Source organism: Odontesthes bonariensis, chromosome 9, assembly GCF_027942865.1.
Source record: "Odontesthes bonariensis isolate fOdoBon6 chromosome 9, fOdoBon6.hap1, whole genome shotgun sequence".
In the NCBI taxonomy this organism is placed as follows: domain Eukaryota; kingdom Metazoa; phylum Chordata; class Actinopteri; order Atheriniformes; family Atherinopsidae; genus Odontesthes; species Odontesthes bonariensis.
The window spans coordinates 4,698,302-4,715,149 of record NC_134514.1 but is presented as its reverse complement, the minus strand read 5'-3'; the positions used below and the strand labels follow the sequence as shown (position 1 = coordinate 4,715,149).

The window sequence follows — 16,848 nt, the reverse complement described above, 5'->3', positions numbered from 1 at the left end:
GTTCAAGGGATTGAAATCAGCAATTTCATCATGAAACTGTTAATAGCGTAAGACTGCAGGTGACATAGCAAGTCTTGACACCTTGTGACAGAGTTTGACTAGATTCTGTAGTTGTTGATGCTGTAACCAACACATGTTCTTTCAGACGGGTAAACGTGGTGAAATATCTTCAAGAACCAAGAAGTCCAGTTTCCCTCATCCAAGTTCGTAGGATTACCAAGAGCTGAATGACTAAGAATCTAGGCTCAACTAGCTTTGATAGCTAGCAACTAGTGCAATGTCTTGGATAGAGAAAGTGACTCTGTAGAGTATGACTTGCCATCTACAATAACAAGCTAAGACATCAAGCAACATCTTAGTTTGGTTTTGAAGATGGTATTAAAGTTGAATTGCCTGAACAGGGACTTGAACCCTGGACCCTCAGATTAAAAGTCTGATGCTTTACCGACTGAGCTACCCAGGCTCTGGATGCAGAAAAACATGCTTACATTTTTCGATATACTCGTTTGTTACCAGTGTTCAAGGGATTGAAATCAGCAATTTCATCATGAAACTGTTAATAGCGTAAGACTGCAGGTGACATAGCAAATCTTGACACCTTGTGACAGAGTTTGACTAGATTCTGTAGTTGTTGATGCTGTGACCAACACAAGTTCTTTCAGACGGGTAAACGTGGTGAAATATCTACAAGAACCAAGAAGTCGAGTTTCCCTCATCCAAGTTTGTAGGATTACCAAGAGCTGAATGACAAATAATCTAGGCTCAACTAGCTTTGATAGCTAGCAACTAGTGCAATGTCTTGGATTAGAGAAAGTGACTCTGTAGAGTATGACTTGCCATCTACAATAACCAGCTAAGACATCAAGCAACATTTTAGTTTGGTTTTGAAGATGGTATTAAAGTTGAATTGCCTGAACAGGGACTTGAACCCTGGACCCTCAGATTAAAAGTCTGATGCTCTACCGACTGAGCTACCCAGGCTCTGGAAGCAGAGAAACATGCTTACATTTTTCGATATACTCGTTTGTTACCAGTGTTCAAGGGATTGAAATCAGCAATTTCATCATGAAATGGTTAGAAGCGTAACACTAAAGGTGACATAGCAAGTCTTGACACCTTGTGACAGAGTTTGACTAGATTCTGTAGTTGTTGATGCTGTAACCAACACATGTTCTTTCAGACGGGTAAACGTGGTGAAATATCTACAAGAACCAAGAAGTCCAGTTTCCCTCATCCAAGTTTGTAGGATTACCAAGAGCTGAATGACAAATAATCTAGGCTCAACTAGCTTTGATAGCTAGCAACTAGTGCAATGTCTTGGATTAGAGAAAGTGACTCTGTAGAGTATGACTTGCCATCTACAATAACCAGCTAAGACATCAAGCAACATCTTAGTTTGGTTTTGAAGATGGTATTAAAGTTGAATCGCCTGAACAGGGACTTGAACCCTGGACCCTCAGATTAAAAGTCTGATGCTCTACCGACTGAGCTACCCAGGCTCTGGAAGCAGAGAAACATGCTTACATTTTTCGATATACTCGTTTGTTACCAGTGTTCAAGGGATTGAAATCAGCAATTTCATCATGAAACGGTGAAAAGCGTAACACTGCAGGTGACATAGCAAGTCTTGACACCTTGTGACAGAGTTTGACTAGATTCTGTAGTTGTTGATGCTGTAACCAACACATGTTCTTTCAGACGGGTAAACGTGGTGAAATATCTTCAAGAACCAAGAAGTCCAGTTTCCCTCATCCAAGTTTGTAGGATTACCAAGAGCTGAATGACTAAGAATCTAGGCTCAACTAGCTTTGATAGCTAGCAACTAGTGCAATGTCTTGGATAGAGAAAGTGACTCTGTAGAGTATGACTTGCCATCTACAATAACAAGCTAAGACATCAAGCAACATCTTAGTTTGGTTTTGAAGATGGTATTAAAGTTGAATTGCCTGAACAGGGACTTGAACCCTGGACCCTCAGATTAAAAGTCTGATGCTCTACCGACTGAGCTACCCAGGCTCTGGATGCAGAAAAACATGCTTACATTTTTCGATATACTCGTTTGTTACCAGTGTTCAAGGGATTGAAATCAGCAATTTCATCATGAAACTGTTAATAGCGTAACACTGCAGGTGACATAGCAAGTCTTGACACCTTGTGACAGAGTTTGACTAGATTCTGTAGTTGTTGATGCTGTAACCAACACATGTTCTTTCAGACGGGTAAACGTGGTGAAATATCTTCAAGAACCAAGAAGTCGAGTTTCCCTCATCCAAGTTTGTAGGATTACCAAGAGCTGAATGACTAAGAATCTAGGCTCAACTAGCTTTGATAGCTAGCAACTAGTGCAATGTCTTGGATAGAGAAAGTGACTCTGTAGAGTATGACTTGACATCTACAATAACAAGCTAAGACATCAAGCAACATCTTAGTTTGGTTTTGAAGATGGTATTAAAGTTGAATTGCCTGAACAGGGACTTGAACCCTGGACCCTCAGATTAAAAGTCTGATGCTCTACCGACTGAGCTACCCAGGCTCTGGATGCAGAAAAACATGCTTACATTTTTCGATATACTCGTTTGTTACCAGTGTTCAAGGGATTGAAATCAGCAATTTCATCATGAAACTGTTAATAGCGTAAGACTGCAGGTGACATAGCAAGTCTTGACACCTTGTGACAGAGTTTGACTAGATTCTGTAGTTGTTGATGCTGTAACCAACACATGTTCTTTCAGACGGGTAAACGTGGTGAAATATCTTCAAGAACCAAGAAGTCCAGTTTCCCTCATCCAAGTTCGTAGGATTACCAAGAGCTGAATGACTAAGAATCTAGGCTCAACTAGCTTTGATAGCTAGCAACTAGTGCAATGTCTTGGATTAGAGAAAGTGACTCTGTAGAGTATGACTTGCCATCTACAATAACAAGCTAAGACATCAAGCAACATCTTAGTTTGGTTTTGAAGATGGTATTAAAGTTGAATCGCCTGAACAGAGACTTGAACCCTGGACCCTCAGATTAAAAGTCTGATGCTCTACCGACTGAGCTACCCAGGCTCTGGAAGCAGAGAAACATGCTTACATTTTTCGATATACTCGTTTGTTACCAGTGTTCAAGGGATTGAAATCAGCAATTTCATCATGAAACTGTGAAAAGCGTAACACTGCAGGTGACATAGCAAGTCTTGACACCTTGTGACAGAGTTTGACTAGATTCTGTAGTTGTTGATGCTGTAACCAACACATGTTCTTTCAGACGGGTAAACGTGGTGAAATATCTTCAAGAACCAAGAAGTCCAGTTTCCCTCATCCAAGTTCGTAGGATTACCAAGAGCTGAATGACTAAGAATCTAGGCTCAACTAGCTTTGATAGCTAGCAACTAGTGCAATGTCTTGGATAGAGAAAGTGACTCTGTAGAGTATGACTTGCCATCTACAATAACAAGCTAAGACATAAAGCAACATCTTAGTTTGGTTTTGAAGATGGTATTAAAGTTGAATTGCCTGAACAGGGACTTGAACCCTGGACCCTCAGATTAAAAGTCTGATGCTCTACCGACTGAGCTACCCAGGCTCTGGAAGCAGAGAAACATGCTTACATTTTTCGATATACTCGGTTGTAACCAGTGTTCAAGGGATTGAAATCAGCAATTTCATCATGAAACTGTTAATAGCGTAAGACTGCAGGTGACATAGCAAATCTTGACACCTTGTGACAGAGTTTGACTAGATTCTGTAGTTGTTGATGCTGTGACCAACACAAGTTCTTTCAGACGGGTAAACGTGGTAAAATATCTACAAGAACCAAGAAGAAGTCCAGTTTCCCTCATCCAAGTTTGTAGGATTACCAAGAGCTGAATGACAAATAATCTAGGCTCAACTAGCTTTGATAGCTAGCAACTAGTGCAATGTCTTGGATAGAGAAAGTGACTTTGTAGAGTATGACTTGCCATCTACAATAACCAGCTGAGACATAAAGCAACATCTTAGTTTGGTTTTGAAGATGGAATTAAAGTTGAATTGCCTGAACAGGGACTTGATCACTGGACCCTCAGATTAAAAGTCTGATAATCTACCGACTGAGCTACCCAGGCTCTGGATGCTGAAAAACATGCTTACATTTTTCGATATACTCGTTTGTTACCAGTGTTCAAGGGATTGAAATCAGCAATTTCATCATGAAACTGTTAATAGCGTAAGACTGCAGGTGACATAGCAAGTCTTGACACCTTGTGACAGAGTTTGACTAGATTCTGTAGTTGTTGATGCTGTAACCAACACATGTTCTTTCAGACGGGTAAACGTGGTGAAATATCTTCAAGAACCAAGAAGAAGTCCAGTTTCCCTCATCCAAGTTTGTAGGATTACCAAGAGCTGAATGACAAATAATCTAGGCTCAACTAGCTTTGATAGCTAGCAAATAGTGCAATGTCTTGGATAGAGAAAGTGACTCTGTAGAGTATGACTTGCCATCTACAATAACAAGCTAAGACATCAAGCAACATCTTAGTTTGGTTTTGAAGATGGTATTAAAGTTGAATTGCCTGAACAGGGACTTGAACCCTGGACCCTCAGATTAAAAGTCTGATGCTCTACCGACTGAGCTACCCAGGCTCTGGATGCAGAAAAACATGCTTACATTTTTCGATATACTCGTTTGTTACCAGTGTTCAAGGGATTGAAATCAGCAATTTCATCATGAAACTGTTAATAGCGTAAGACTGCAGGTGACATAGCAAGTCTTGACACCTTGTGACAGAGTTTGACTAGATTCTGTAGTTGTTGATGCTGTAACCAACACATGTTCTTTCAGACGGGTAAACGTGGTGAAATATCTTCAAGAACCAAGAAGTCCAGTTTCCCTCATCCAAGTTTGTAGGATTACCAAGAGCTGAATGACTAAGAATCTAGGCTCAACTAGCTTTGATAGCTAGCAACTAGTGCAATGTCTTGGATTAGAGAAAGTGACTCTGTAGAGTATGACTTGCCATCTACAATAACCAGCTAAGACATCAAGCAACATCTTAGTTTGGTTTTGAAGATGGTATAAAAGTTGAATTGCCTGAACAGGGACATGAACCCTGGACCCTCAGATTAAAAGTCTGATGCTCTACCGACTGAGCTACCCAGGCTCTGGATGCAGAAAAACATGCTTACATTTTTCGATATACTCGTTTGTTACCAGTGTTCAAGGGATTGAAATCAGCAATTTGATCATGAAACTGTTAATAGCGTAAGACTGCAGGTGACATAGCAAGTCTTGACACCTTGTGACATAGTTTGACTAGATTCTGTAGTTGTTGATGTTGTGACCAACACAAGTTCTTTCAGACGGGTAAACGTGGTGAAATATCTACAAGAACCAAGAAGAAGTCCAGTTTCCCTCATCCAAGTTTGTAGGATTACCAAGAGCTGAATGACAAATAATCTAGGCTCAACTAGCTTTGATAGCTAGCAACTAGTGCAATGTCTTGGATTAGAGAAAGTGACTCTGTAGAGTATGACTTGCCATCTACAATAACCAGCTAAGACATCAAGCAACATCTTAGTTTGGTTTTGAAGATGGTATTAAAGTTGAATCGCCTGAACAGGGACTTGAACCCTGGACCCTCAGATTAAAAGTCTGATGCTCTACCGACTGAGCTACCCAGGCTCTGGAAGCAGAGAAACATGCTTACATTTTTCGATATACTCGGTTGTAACCAGTGTTCAAGGGATTGAAATCAGCAATTTCATCATGAAACTGTTAATAGCGTAAGACTGCAGGTGACATAGCAAATCTTGACACCTTGTGAGAGAGTTTGACTAGATTCTGTAGTTGTTGATGCTGTGACCAACACAAGTTCTTTCAGACGGGTAAACGTGGTGAAATATCTACAAGAACCAAGAAGAAGTCCAGTTTCCCTCATCCAAGTTTGTAGGATTACCAAGAGCTGAATGACAAATAATCTAGGCTCAACTAGCTTTGATAGCTAGCAACTAGTGCAATGTCTTGGATAGAGAAAGTGACTCTGTAGAGTATGACTTGCCATCTACAATAACCAGCTGAGACATAAAGCAACATCTTAGTTTGGTTTTGAAGATGGTATTAAAGTTGAATTGCCTCAACAGGGACTTGAACCCTGGACCCTCAGATTAAAAGTCTGATGCTCTACCGACTGAGCTACCCAGGCTCTGGAAGCAGAGAAACATGCTTACATTTTTCGATATACTCGGATGTAACCAGTGTTCAAGGGATTGAAATCAGCAATTTCATCATGAAACGGTTAAAAGCGTAACACTGCAGGTGACATAGCAAGTCTTGACACCTTGTGACAGAGTTTGACTAGATTCTGTAGTTGTTGATGCTGTGACCAACACATGTTCTTTCAGATGGGTAAACGTGGTGAAATATCTACAAGAACCAAGAAGAAGTCCAGTTTCCCTCATCCAAGTTTGTAGGATTACCAAGAGCTGAATGACAAATAATCTAGGCTCAACTAGCTTTGATAGCTAGCAACTAGTGCAATGTCTTGGATTAGAGAAAGTGACTCTGTAGAGTATGACTTGCCATCTACAATAACAAGCTAAGACATCAAGCAACATCTTAGTGTGGTGTTGAAGATGGTATTAAAGTTGAATCGCCTGAACAGGGACTTGAACCCTGGACCCTCAGATTAAAAGTCTGATGCTCTACCGACTGAGCTACCCAGGCTCTGGAAGCAGAGAAACATGCTTACATATTTCGATATACTCGTTTGCTACCAGTGTTCAAGGGATTGAAATCAGCAATTTCATCATGAAACGGTTAAAAGCGTAACACTGCAGGTGACATAACAAGTCTTGACAACCTTGTGACAGAGTTTGACTAGATTCTGTAGTTGTTGATGCTGTAACCAACACATGTTGTTTCAGACGGGTAAACGTGGTGAAATATCTTCAAGAACCAAGAAGTCGAGTTTCCCTCATCCAAGTTTGTAGGATTACCGAGAGCTGAATGACTAAGAATCTAGGCTCAAATATCTTTGATAGCTAGCAACTAGTGCAATGTCTTGGATAGAGAAAGTGACTCTGTAGAGCAGAGGTCTTCAACAAGGGGTACTGCAGGGGGGTCGCGAAATCTTTGGTTGATTAGACGATTTTTAACAATTAAAAAAAAAAAAAAAAAAAAAAAAAATTTTTATTGTCACAAATTGTGTGCAAACGTGTGCCATCCACAGATGGTTTGAGGATTCATTGTCCCATCCACATGCATGTTTAAATTTAAAATCTCTGGATTATTTGAATAGCTCAGTGTTGTATGCAAGATGTTTGTTTATAAATGGCAGTGGCACGGCCACCCTGTACCTTGCACATGTTTAAAATAAAAACACGAATATATTAACCTGTGTATTATTTCAATAGCTTAGTATTGAATTTACAATAACAGAGTAGCTATGTTTATACACGGCACTAGGCCCCGTTAAATTTAAAACACAATTGTATGCCATATAAATAGTAGGGGGGTCCCTGCTCCAACTCTCCATCAGTTTGGGGGTCCCTGGCCTGAAAAACGTTGAAGACCCCTGCTGTAGAGTATGACTTGCCATCTACAATAACCAGCTGAGACATCAAGCAACATCTTAGTTTAGTTTTGAAGATGGTATTAAATGGTAGATGGTATTGTCACAATTTTGGGCGCCAAATTGTGACAATACCATGTTTTCCCTTGTGGACCAACGTAGCTATTACACGTTTTTCTGTCAGACTGGGTTTGAACATAATCTGCTTCTTAGATAAAACTGCATCTCACAGATTCCACTTGTTCACTTCCTCTTAGTCACAGCACAGCTGGATTGTAGGGGAACTACAGCAGACAGACATTTATTTGAATCTTAGCAGTGTGGTGTGAGGACAGGATGGTGGAACTACATATTTATTGTTCTCACTGTTTTCCCCAGAGATTCTTAGTGGGAGACTTATGACACCATCTTCAAATGAAGCATCTTGGTCTCATCCTGTTCCGTCTTTGTTCCCAAGATACTTTCATCTTTCTGGATGGAAGAGGCACAAACAGTTCATGTCCTGGGTGGGTGGGCTCTGTGGCTATACGACTGGCCCTCCTTTGGACCCGGCCGTCGTATATTGAGTCCAGGTGTGGGAGAGGACTCCCCACGATCCCCTGTGCTGTCTTGACCACACGGGCCAAGTCCTTCCTGTCCTGTGCAGTGCAGCTCCCATCCCACACTGTTGCACTGAGACAGAGGATGCTCTCTGCTGTGTAGAAGTTAGTCAGAAGCTGAGGGGAGAGTCCAGTCCTCTTCAGCTTCTTCAGGAAGAAGAGCCTTTGTTGGGCCTTCTTCACCAGGTGGGATATGTGCATGGACCAGGTGAGGTCAGATGTGATGTGGATGCTCAGGAACTTGATGTTGTCCACCCGCTCCACCTCCCCCCCATGAATGAGGAGAGGGGTGTGTTCTGTCTTCCTGGATCTCCTGAGGTCCACAATGACCTTCTTGGTCTTGCTGGTGTTCAGGACCAGGTTGCTGTCTGAACACCATCCGGTCAGGTGCTGGATCTCCTCTCTGCAGTGAGTCTCATCGTTGTCCGATATGAGACCCACTACGGTGGTGTCGTCTGCAAACTTCATAGCCATGTTTGTTGGGTGAGTAGCAGAACAGTCGTGTGTGAACAGAGTGAAAAGTGCCGGGCTGAGCACACATCCCTGCGGTGTGCCTGCGCTCAGGATCAGTGTGGACGATGTGCAGTCCCCAATTCTCACCACTTGAGGCCTGTTGGTGAGAAAGTCTTTGATCCAGAAGCACAGGGGGCCAGACGGTCCCAGGTTGTGGACTTTCAGCGTCAGCTTTTCTGGGATCACAGTATTAAAAGCTGAACTGAAGTCCACAAATAACATCCTGACGTAGGTGTTGGGATGCTCCAGGTGAGTCAGGGCCGTGTGGAGTGCTAGTGAGACTGGGTCCTCTGAGGATCGGGCAGGAATGATGTCCTGGATCTATCCTGGACAATCCTCTCAAAGCACTTCATGATCACCGGTGTCAGAGCGACAGGGCGGTAATCGTTGAGGCTGCTGATAGCAGATTTTTTAGCACAGGCACAATGATGGAGGACTTGAGGCAAGCAGGAACTGAAGCGAGATGCAGGGACAGGTTGAAAATGTCCATTAAAACTCCAGCCAGCTGATGAGCACACAGCTTAAGAATCCGAGCCGACACCTTATCTGGTCCTGCAGCTTTTCTTGTGTTGATCCCCCTCAGGGTGGAGCTCACCTGGAGTTGCTGCAGGACAAGAGCCTGAGATTGCTCCTCAAGTGGTGGCAGATGAACAGTCTCTCTGCTGCCAGGTGTGTCGAAGCGTGCAAACACAAGTGTTGTGTAATATGGGCAATAACTCAACCATAGTGCTATAACTTATTTTACTCTCTTTACTTTGTATATCTTGTATAGCCTATATATTTTTTTACACTTTGTTGTAGATTCTTCTATATTAATTATATTTTAATTATATATTATATTAATTATTCTATATTATACTGTATTTTAGATTTATAGAGATCCTATGTGTGTGTTTGAAGCTACTGGGGACTTAAATTTCCCTGAGGGAGTCATCCCAAGGGATAAATAAAGTTGAGTCATGGGGCAAATAAACGTGAAATATTTACGTTTTAATTTAAAAAAAATAAATATGGACTTCGTCTGTAGTGTGATAATTAGCTTACTACTTTGATGTTTATAATAACCTAAACGTTTGAGAATTAAGCAAGTTATGTCTTGAATGTTTGAATGTTTCACCATCAACACAATGTTGTCTGCGAGAGCGCTTTCTGCAAGATGGCGGCCATCTGCGGACGTTCGACTCCGTTGCCCAGCAACGCGGACGAGACATCTAGCCATTCTAGCCATATCTATGAACATAGCAACAGAAAGCTACAAGCAGGTAAGTCCATAAAATAATGAATTTAGCGGTCAGACGTTAGCAACAATATTTTCAAAGTGCTCTGTGTCATTGGTTTGAGTCCTGCTCCTGGACACGGGCAGTCAGAACATGCAGCAGAGAGTAAAACGTTCAAATAACCTGGCTGCTATTCACAGTTAGCACGTCCCGCTAATTCTAATGCTAATGCTAGCGATCTTTAACCGTTAACCGCCAAATAAAATGGAGCTTTATCCTTTTAGCTGTGTGTGAAACATACTTCTGGCCCCTTTTCTTCCTCTTTTCTAACCTTTTGGGGCAGTTTTTGACCATCCTGTCACATTTTCCACTAAAGCTGCAGTTTTCTTAACTTCTTTCTGTAGTTTTGCTGAAATCTTTTGTGATTTAAAAAGTTTGATAATCAATGTCAAATTTATAATGGTTCTTTCCAGACTTATCTGAGCATCATTTGGCTTTTTGATAGAAGTGTGCAGCGAAAACATGTGATTTGATGTGTTTAACGTACACAATATGCCATATTTCATGATTAGAGCTTAAAACGGGACTTAATTATGGTCAATATAAATACTTTAATTACATTAAGAGTTTAAGCTGTGTGAAGTGGAGTCATAGCATTATTATAAAGACTTGTGGGTGATCCAGGAAAGTATCACAGGAGCAGTAGAAATACAGTTCTCCTCAGTATCAGTGTCTGATTTCTCAGATTTACACTCAGAAGCCCATTAAAAGACAGTCTGAATGTCCTCTTCAGAAGTGTCTCATGAAAGCTTCATTATTCAGTTTCCTTTACATATCCAATATATATTTTTTTTTTAATCGACGAATCAACAAGGACTGAGCACATGATAAAAAGGTTCTGGAAATGAGAACAGGTCTGGGACCTGGCTCGCTATCGGTTGATTTTCAACAGTGCAGAGCCGAGCGTCCAATTCAGATAACCTCGGCTCCAAAGCTACAAAAAAACTACATTTGTTACATGTCGCATTATCGCTAAAGGAGGCAGAGGAGTAACTAAACATCTGACACACGGAGCAGGTGAAAGCAGGAGATGGAGGGAGAGAACCGGTAGCCATGCTAAGCTAGAGAACCAGATACACCGCTAAAAAGTGAGAATAAAGATTAAAGATCTGTAGGAGTGTGTTAGAACAGAACGGTAAGCTATAGAGTTAACTATGCAAAATTGTGTAAGTTATAGGTAGAAATAAAGTGATTATCAGTAGTCCAAGAGGAGCAAGAAATTCCACAGTACACAAGCAAGGTAACAGGAAGTGATGCAACACGTCTTACCGCAAAGCCTTACACTGACTCAGATGAGATTTATGGGATATTGCACACAGTGGGTGTCGGTTTACAGAGTATATTATTACATTTTTTTTCTGAATTTGATCAAAAAGCTACAAATATTTTGAACTGTGACCTTAGTGGGTCTTTAAAGAAGCATTTTAAAGTTCACAGGGATTTAAATAAAAACCAAAATAATGAGTTTAATGGAATGTGACTGGATGGTTAAAAACTGTGCAGAAAGGTTATCAAGAGAAGAAGAAAAGTGGGTGTGGTTTAATACGCTGCACGCCACAGCTGGAACTTATCGTATGTGCTGACTGTTGCAGAGTCCATCAGTCGGAGAACCCGAATGGAGCAGAACCAGGAGCAGAACCTGGAGCTGAAGCAGGAGCAGAACCTGGAGCAGTACCAGGAGCAGTACCAGGAACTGAAACAGGAGCAGAACCAGGAGCTGAAACAGGAGCAGAACCAGGAGCAGTACCAGGAGCTGAAGCAGGAGCAGAACCAGGAGAAGAACCAGGAGCTGAAGCAGGAGCAGAACCAGGAGCAGTACCAGGAGCTGAAGCAGGAGCAGTACCAGGAGCTGAAGCAGGAGCTGAAGCAGGAGCAGAACCTGGAGCTGAAACAGGAGCAGAACCAGGAGCAGTACCAGGAGCTGAAGCAGGAGCTGAACCAGGAGCTGAAGCAGGAGCAGAACCTGGAGCTGAAACAGGAGCAGAACCAGGAGCAGTACCAGGAGCTGAAGCAGGAGCTGAACCAGGAGCTGAAGCAGGAGCAGAACCTGGAGCAGTACCAGGAGCAGTACCAGGAACTGAAACAGGAGCAGAACCAGGAGCTGAAACAGGAGCAGAACCAGGAGCAGTACCAGGAGCTGAAGCAGGAGCAGAACCAGGAGAAGAACCAGGAGCTGAAGCAGGAGCAGTACCAGGAGCTGAAGCAGGAGCAGTACCAGGAGCTGAAGCAGGAGCTGAAGCAGGAGCAGAACCTGGAGCTGAAACAGGAGCAGAACCAGGAGCAGTACCAGGAGCTGAAGCAGGAACAGAACCAGGAGCTGAAACAGGAGCAGAACCAGGAGCAGTACCAGGAGCTGAAGCAGGAGCAGTACCAGGAGCTGAAGCAGGAGCTGAAGCAGGAGCAGAACCTGGAGCTGAAACAGGAGCAGAACCAGGAGCAGTACCAGGAGCTGAAGCAGGAACAGAACCAGGAGCTGAAACAGGAGCAGAACCAGGAGCAGTACCAGGAGCTGAAGCAGGAGCAGTACCAGGAGCAGTACCAGGAGCTGAAGCAGGAGCAGTACCAGGAGCAGTACCAGGAACTGAAGCAGGAGCAGTACCAGGAGCAGTACCAGGAGCAGTACCAGGAGCTGAAGCAGGAGCAGTACCAGGAGCAGTACCAGGAACTGAAGCAGGAGCAGTACCAGGAGCTGAACCAGGAGCTGAAGCAGGAGCTGAACCAGGAGCTGAACCAGGAGCTGAAGCAGGAGCTGAACCAGGAGCAGAACCAGGAGCAGAACCCCTCCACCAGGAAACGAGCCCGCTCATCCTCTGGGTCCACCGGGCCACTGGTCAGTGTGGAGGCCGTTTTTATTTAATTTCTTATTCATTTGGTTAGGACTCTGCACATTAATCAACATTTCAGCAAAGCATCCATGTAATTATGCCGGAGTTGTCACTCCAACTAAGCACCACAGTTCCACAGTGGCCGCGACTGCCCATCGACCACCCCCACCCCATCGATCCCCGTCCCCCCCGTCCTCTCTCTCTCTTTCTTGACATTGGTAATGGATGACGGACCCCCTCCCAAGAAACGAGACATTCGCTCTCGCATTTGCACTGTGATGTATGTGACCATGTTGTATAACAGCAGGAAATACGAGGAAGTATCAATGCATGCGTAGAAGTCTTCGCTGACTCCATAGTCAGGAAGGGTCTCATATGTTTGAAATTTGATAAGTTCAATTTAATTGTATTTGTGACTTTTTTAACGTGTTGCTTAAAATTAAGATTAGAATCAAAGATTGCCCCGAGGTACTTAAAGTGTTGAACCACATCAAGTGTCTCTGCATCCACCATGACTGATGGTTGCCGGTTTTTATTCAAATGTAAACAACAGTTTTGGAGCCAATGGGACATTGGCACCGTGGCTCCTGAGAGAATTGCAGCAGCTTCTTGAATTGAATTGGCATGACAGTATAATGCAGTGTCGTCAGCATATGGTTGCATCTTTATATTTCTACTGACATTTGGTAAGTTATGGACATTTAGGCTGAATAAAACAGGACCCAATATTGAGCCCTGTGGTACTCCAGCCCAAGAAGTGAGGTATGAAGATGGCGAATCACCAATTTGAACTGCCTGTTTCCTGTGCGAGAGGTATGATTTCATCCAGCAGAGGGCACTATTTGAAAAGTTGAAATGAGTAGATTTAGCAATAATAATAATAATAATAATAATAACAATAATAAATTTTATTTGGAGGCGCCTTCCAGGTCACCCAAGGTCACCTTACATTATAAATAAGAGCATAGAAAATAATAAAAGCATAAAAACATGAGACAACATAAAACAGAAGTGCACAGCGTCCAGTTATAGGGAGTATGCCAGTTTGAATAGGCGAGTTTTAAGTTGAGATTTGAATGATGTGATGGAGTCTGACTGTCTTATGAGTGGGGGGAGGGAGTTCCAGAGCCTGGGTGCTGAGCAGCGGAAGGCTCGGTCACCCATGGTGCTGAGGCGTGACGTGGGGATGGTTAGTAGTCCAGCAGAGGTTGAGCGGAGGGTATCTTATAATGAGATCTTTAAGGTATGATGGAGCTCGGTCATTAAGAGCTTTATATGCGAGGAGAAGAATCTTAAATTTTATTCTGAATTTAACATGCAGCCAATGAAGAGAAGCTAAAACTGGAGAACTATGATCTCTGCTGTTAGTTCTCATCAGAACTCTGGCTGCAGCATTTTGGATCAGCTGGAGGCTTTTCAGAGAATATGTGGGACAGCCCAATAATAAAGAATTACAGCAGTCCAATCCTGAAGTAACAGATGCATGGAGCAGTTTTTCTGCATCACTCTGAGACAGGATGTTCCTGATTTTAACAATATTACGAAGATGAAAGAAAGCAGTCCTAGAAACCTGTTTTTATATGAGCGTCAAATGATACATTCTGGTAAAAAATAACTCCAAGGTTCCTCACTGTAGAACTAGAAGCCAAGGAAATACCATCTGGAGTAACTATGTAGCTAGACAATTTCTCCCTGAAGCGCTCAGGTCCAAAGATAACGACTTCAGTTTTGTCTGAATTTAGAAGCAGACAGTTCTGAGTCATCCAGGTCTTTATGTCTTTAAGACATGCTTGTAGTCTGACCAACCTATTGGGTTAATCTGGTTTCATAGATAAGTACAACTGATAACTCATAACTATTTTACCGTATTTACGTTTATCCTTAGCTAGCAGTTTTAAATAGGATTCTACGTCGCCCGCTCTGGCCCCTGGAATGTATTTAACTATGGCCGCTGGTTCCTCTAATGCCACGTTTCTGACTATAGAGCTGCCAGTTACCAGGGTTTTGTCCTCAGCGGGTGTGTCGCTGAGTGGGGAAAATCTGTTTGAAGCGTGGACAGGTCGATGGTGAACCACGGGCTTGACTTTAGAGCTATGCCTCTTCCAGGAGCAGAACCAGGGGCTTAACCAGGAGCAGAACCAGGAGCAGAACCAGGAGCTGAACCAGGAGCAGAACCAGGAGCTGAACCAGGAGCTGAACCAGGAGCTGAACCAGGAGCTGAACCAGGAGCAGAACCAGGAGCAGAACCAGGAGCTGAACCAGGAGCTGAACCAGGAGCTGAACCAGGAGCAGAACCAGGAGCAGAACAAGGAGCAGAACCAGGAGCTGAACCAGGAGCTGAACCAGGAGCTGAAACAGGAGCAGAACCAGGAGCTGAACAAGGAGCTGAACAAGGAGCAGAACCCCTCCACCATGAAACGAGCCCGCTCATCCTCTGGGTCCACCGGGCCACAGGTTAGTGTGGAGGACGTTTTTATTTTATTTCTTATTTATTTGGTTAGGACTCTGCACATTAATCAACATTTCAGCAAAGCATCCATGTAATTATGCCGGAGTTATTACAGTTGCTAAATTTCATCCGTTGTCCTCAGGCAGGTATCATAAAAACATACAGCAAACAACATTTGATAAGTTAAATTTAATTGTATTTGTAACTTTTTTAACGTGTTGCTTAAAATTAAGATTAGAATCAAAGATTACCCCGAGGTACTCAAAGTGTTGAACCACATCAAGTGTCTCTGCATCCACCATGACTGATGGTTGCTGTCCCTCTGTTGGCTACCGGGAGTAAAACATACAGACTGTTTAATTTTTTATTCAAATATAAACAACAGTTTTGGAGCCAATGGGACACTGGCACCGTGGCTCCTGAGAGAATTTCTTGAATTGAATTGGCATGACAGTATAATGCAGTATCGTCAGCATATGGTTGCATCTTTATATTTCTACAGACATTTGGTAAGTTATGGACATTTAGGCTGAATAAAACAGGACCCAATATTGAGCCCTGTGGTACTCCAGACTCTGTCTTTCGCAAAGACACTAGATGGGTTGTCAATGCGGATATTGAAATCATCGAGGAGGATAACAGTGGGGGACATTGCACATACAGATGTTAATAGTGATGAGAATTCAGTGAGGAAGGCAGCAGAGGGTTTTGGTGGTCTGTAGATGGTCACAAATGATAGCGGGTTTGGGGCCTGTGAGTTTTATAGCTAAACATTCAAAAGAGGAGTTATGGGGGACTGTGACAGCAGTGACTTTGATGTTATCGCGGTGAAGGAGAGTGAGACCACCCCCCCCTTCCAGTAGCACGGGCTTCACTAATAAAAGAAAAACCAGGCGGGACAGCGGCGTTGAGATGGGTCATGTGGTTGTTGCCAGGTCTCAGGATGTGTTCAGCAATAAAGTCGGCGATCAACAGAGCCTTGTTACTGAGGGATCTGATATTCAACAGACAGAATTTCTGACAGGTGAGTGGTATGTATTTGGTTTCTTTGAGCAGCGGGGACAGTACACAGTGATTTTAGCGGAGGGCAGGGCTACTCATTGTGTACTCTGTGGCCGCCGTGGAAACAGGTACAGTGCTGGGAAGGGGCGGAGCCTAGTGGACCAGATGGAGCGAATGTTTGTGTTGACTGTTGTGAAAGTTCCGTCCAGAGCCTCGGTGGATGTATCTTGGTCGTTTGAGAATGTAGTGATGGGATACAACAAGCTGGGGTGGGGGGGGTCGGAGATGCGCTCGCCAGAGTAAAGCACAGCATAATCCAGAGGAACAGATTAAAAATACACATGGTTTGAGATCGGCAGCAACGTAATCCAACGGTGGATGGTGAAGCCACAGAGCCAGCGCAGCGGAGGCAGAGGAGTGGGGCGTGCTGGTTGTAGCTTCACTGGAAACGGGGGCGGCGTTGGGGATTAGCAGCAGGCTAGATGGCCGGCAGGTGGACACCGTTGGTGTTACAGGGAGGCGGCGTCCCCCGCACTGACAGCAATCCACAGGAGCAGGCGGGCTCCCAGGAGAGCCGGCAGGGTGGCAACGGACCGGCTCGAACCGGTGTGCTTCGAGGGGCGCACCAGTACAGACTTATCCAGCCAC

General features: G+C 43.5%; 13 non-coding genes across 13 annotated transcripts; all 13 read right to left on the bottom strand.

Moving 5' to 3' along the window:
• Positions 1–390: 390 nt before the first annotated feature.
• Positions 391–463, bottom strand: trnak-uuu (transfer RNA lysine (anticodon UUU)). The gene has a single exon. It is a non-coding gene; the product is annotated as a tRNA-Lys (tRNA).
• Positions 464–908: 445 nt separating this feature from the next.
• trnak-uuu (transfer RNA lysine (anticodon UUU)) lies at positions 909–981 on the bottom strand. Its single transcript has one exon. It is a non-coding gene; the product is annotated as a tRNA-Lys (tRNA).
• A 445-nt stretch (positions 982–1,426) lies between these two features.
• Positions 1,427–1,499, bottom strand: trnak-uuu (transfer RNA lysine (anticodon UUU)). Its single transcript has one exon. It is a non-coding gene; the product is annotated as a tRNA-Lys (tRNA).
• Positions 1,500–1,943: 444 nt separating this feature from the next.
• On the bottom strand, positions 1,944–2,016 carry trnak-uuu (transfer RNA lysine (anticodon UUU)). Its single transcript has one exon. It is a non-coding gene; the product is annotated as a tRNA-Lys (tRNA).
• A 444-nt stretch (positions 2,017–2,460) lies between these two features.
• Positions 2,461–2,533, bottom strand: trnak-uuu (transfer RNA lysine (anticodon UUU)). Its single transcript has one exon. It is a non-coding gene; the product is annotated as a tRNA-Lys (tRNA).
• A 445-nt stretch (positions 2,534–2,978) lies between these two features.
• On the bottom strand, positions 2,979–3,051 carry trnak-uuu (transfer RNA lysine (anticodon UUU)). Its single transcript has one exon. It is a non-coding gene; the product is annotated as a tRNA-Lys (tRNA).
• A 444-nt stretch (positions 3,052–3,495) lies between these two features.
• On the bottom strand, positions 3,496–3,568 carry trnak-uuu (transfer RNA lysine (anticodon UUU)). The gene has a single exon. It is a non-coding gene; the product is annotated as a tRNA-Lys (tRNA).
• A 447-nt stretch (positions 3,569–4,015) lies between these two features.
• On the bottom strand, positions 4,016–4,088 carry trnak-uuu (transfer RNA lysine (anticodon UUU)). Its single transcript has one exon. It is a non-coding gene; the product is annotated as a tRNA-Lys (tRNA).
• A 447-nt stretch (positions 4,089–4,535) lies between these two features.
• On the bottom strand, positions 4,536–4,608 carry trnak-uuu (transfer RNA lysine (anticodon UUU)). The gene has a single exon. It is a non-coding gene; the product is annotated as a tRNA-Lys (tRNA).
• A 445-nt stretch (positions 4,609–5,053) lies between these two features.
• trnak-uuu (transfer RNA lysine (anticodon UUU)) lies at positions 5,054–5,126 on the bottom strand. Its single transcript has one exon. It is a non-coding gene; the product is annotated as a tRNA-Lys (tRNA).
• A 448-nt stretch (positions 5,127–5,574) lies between these two features.
• On the bottom strand, positions 5,575–5,647 carry trnak-uuu (transfer RNA lysine (anticodon UUU)). Its single transcript has one exon. It is a non-coding gene; the product is annotated as a tRNA-Lys (tRNA).
• A 447-nt stretch (positions 5,648–6,094) lies between these two features.
• trnak-uuu (transfer RNA lysine (anticodon UUU)) lies at positions 6,095–6,167 on the bottom strand. The gene has a single exon. It is a non-coding gene; the product is annotated as a tRNA-Lys (tRNA).
• Positions 6,168–6,615: 448 nt separating this feature from the next.
• Positions 6,616–6,688, bottom strand: trnak-uuu (transfer RNA lysine (anticodon UUU)). The gene has a single exon. It is a non-coding gene; the product is annotated as a tRNA-Lys (tRNA).
• Between the last annotated feature and the right edge of the window lie 10,160 nt (positions 6,689–16,848).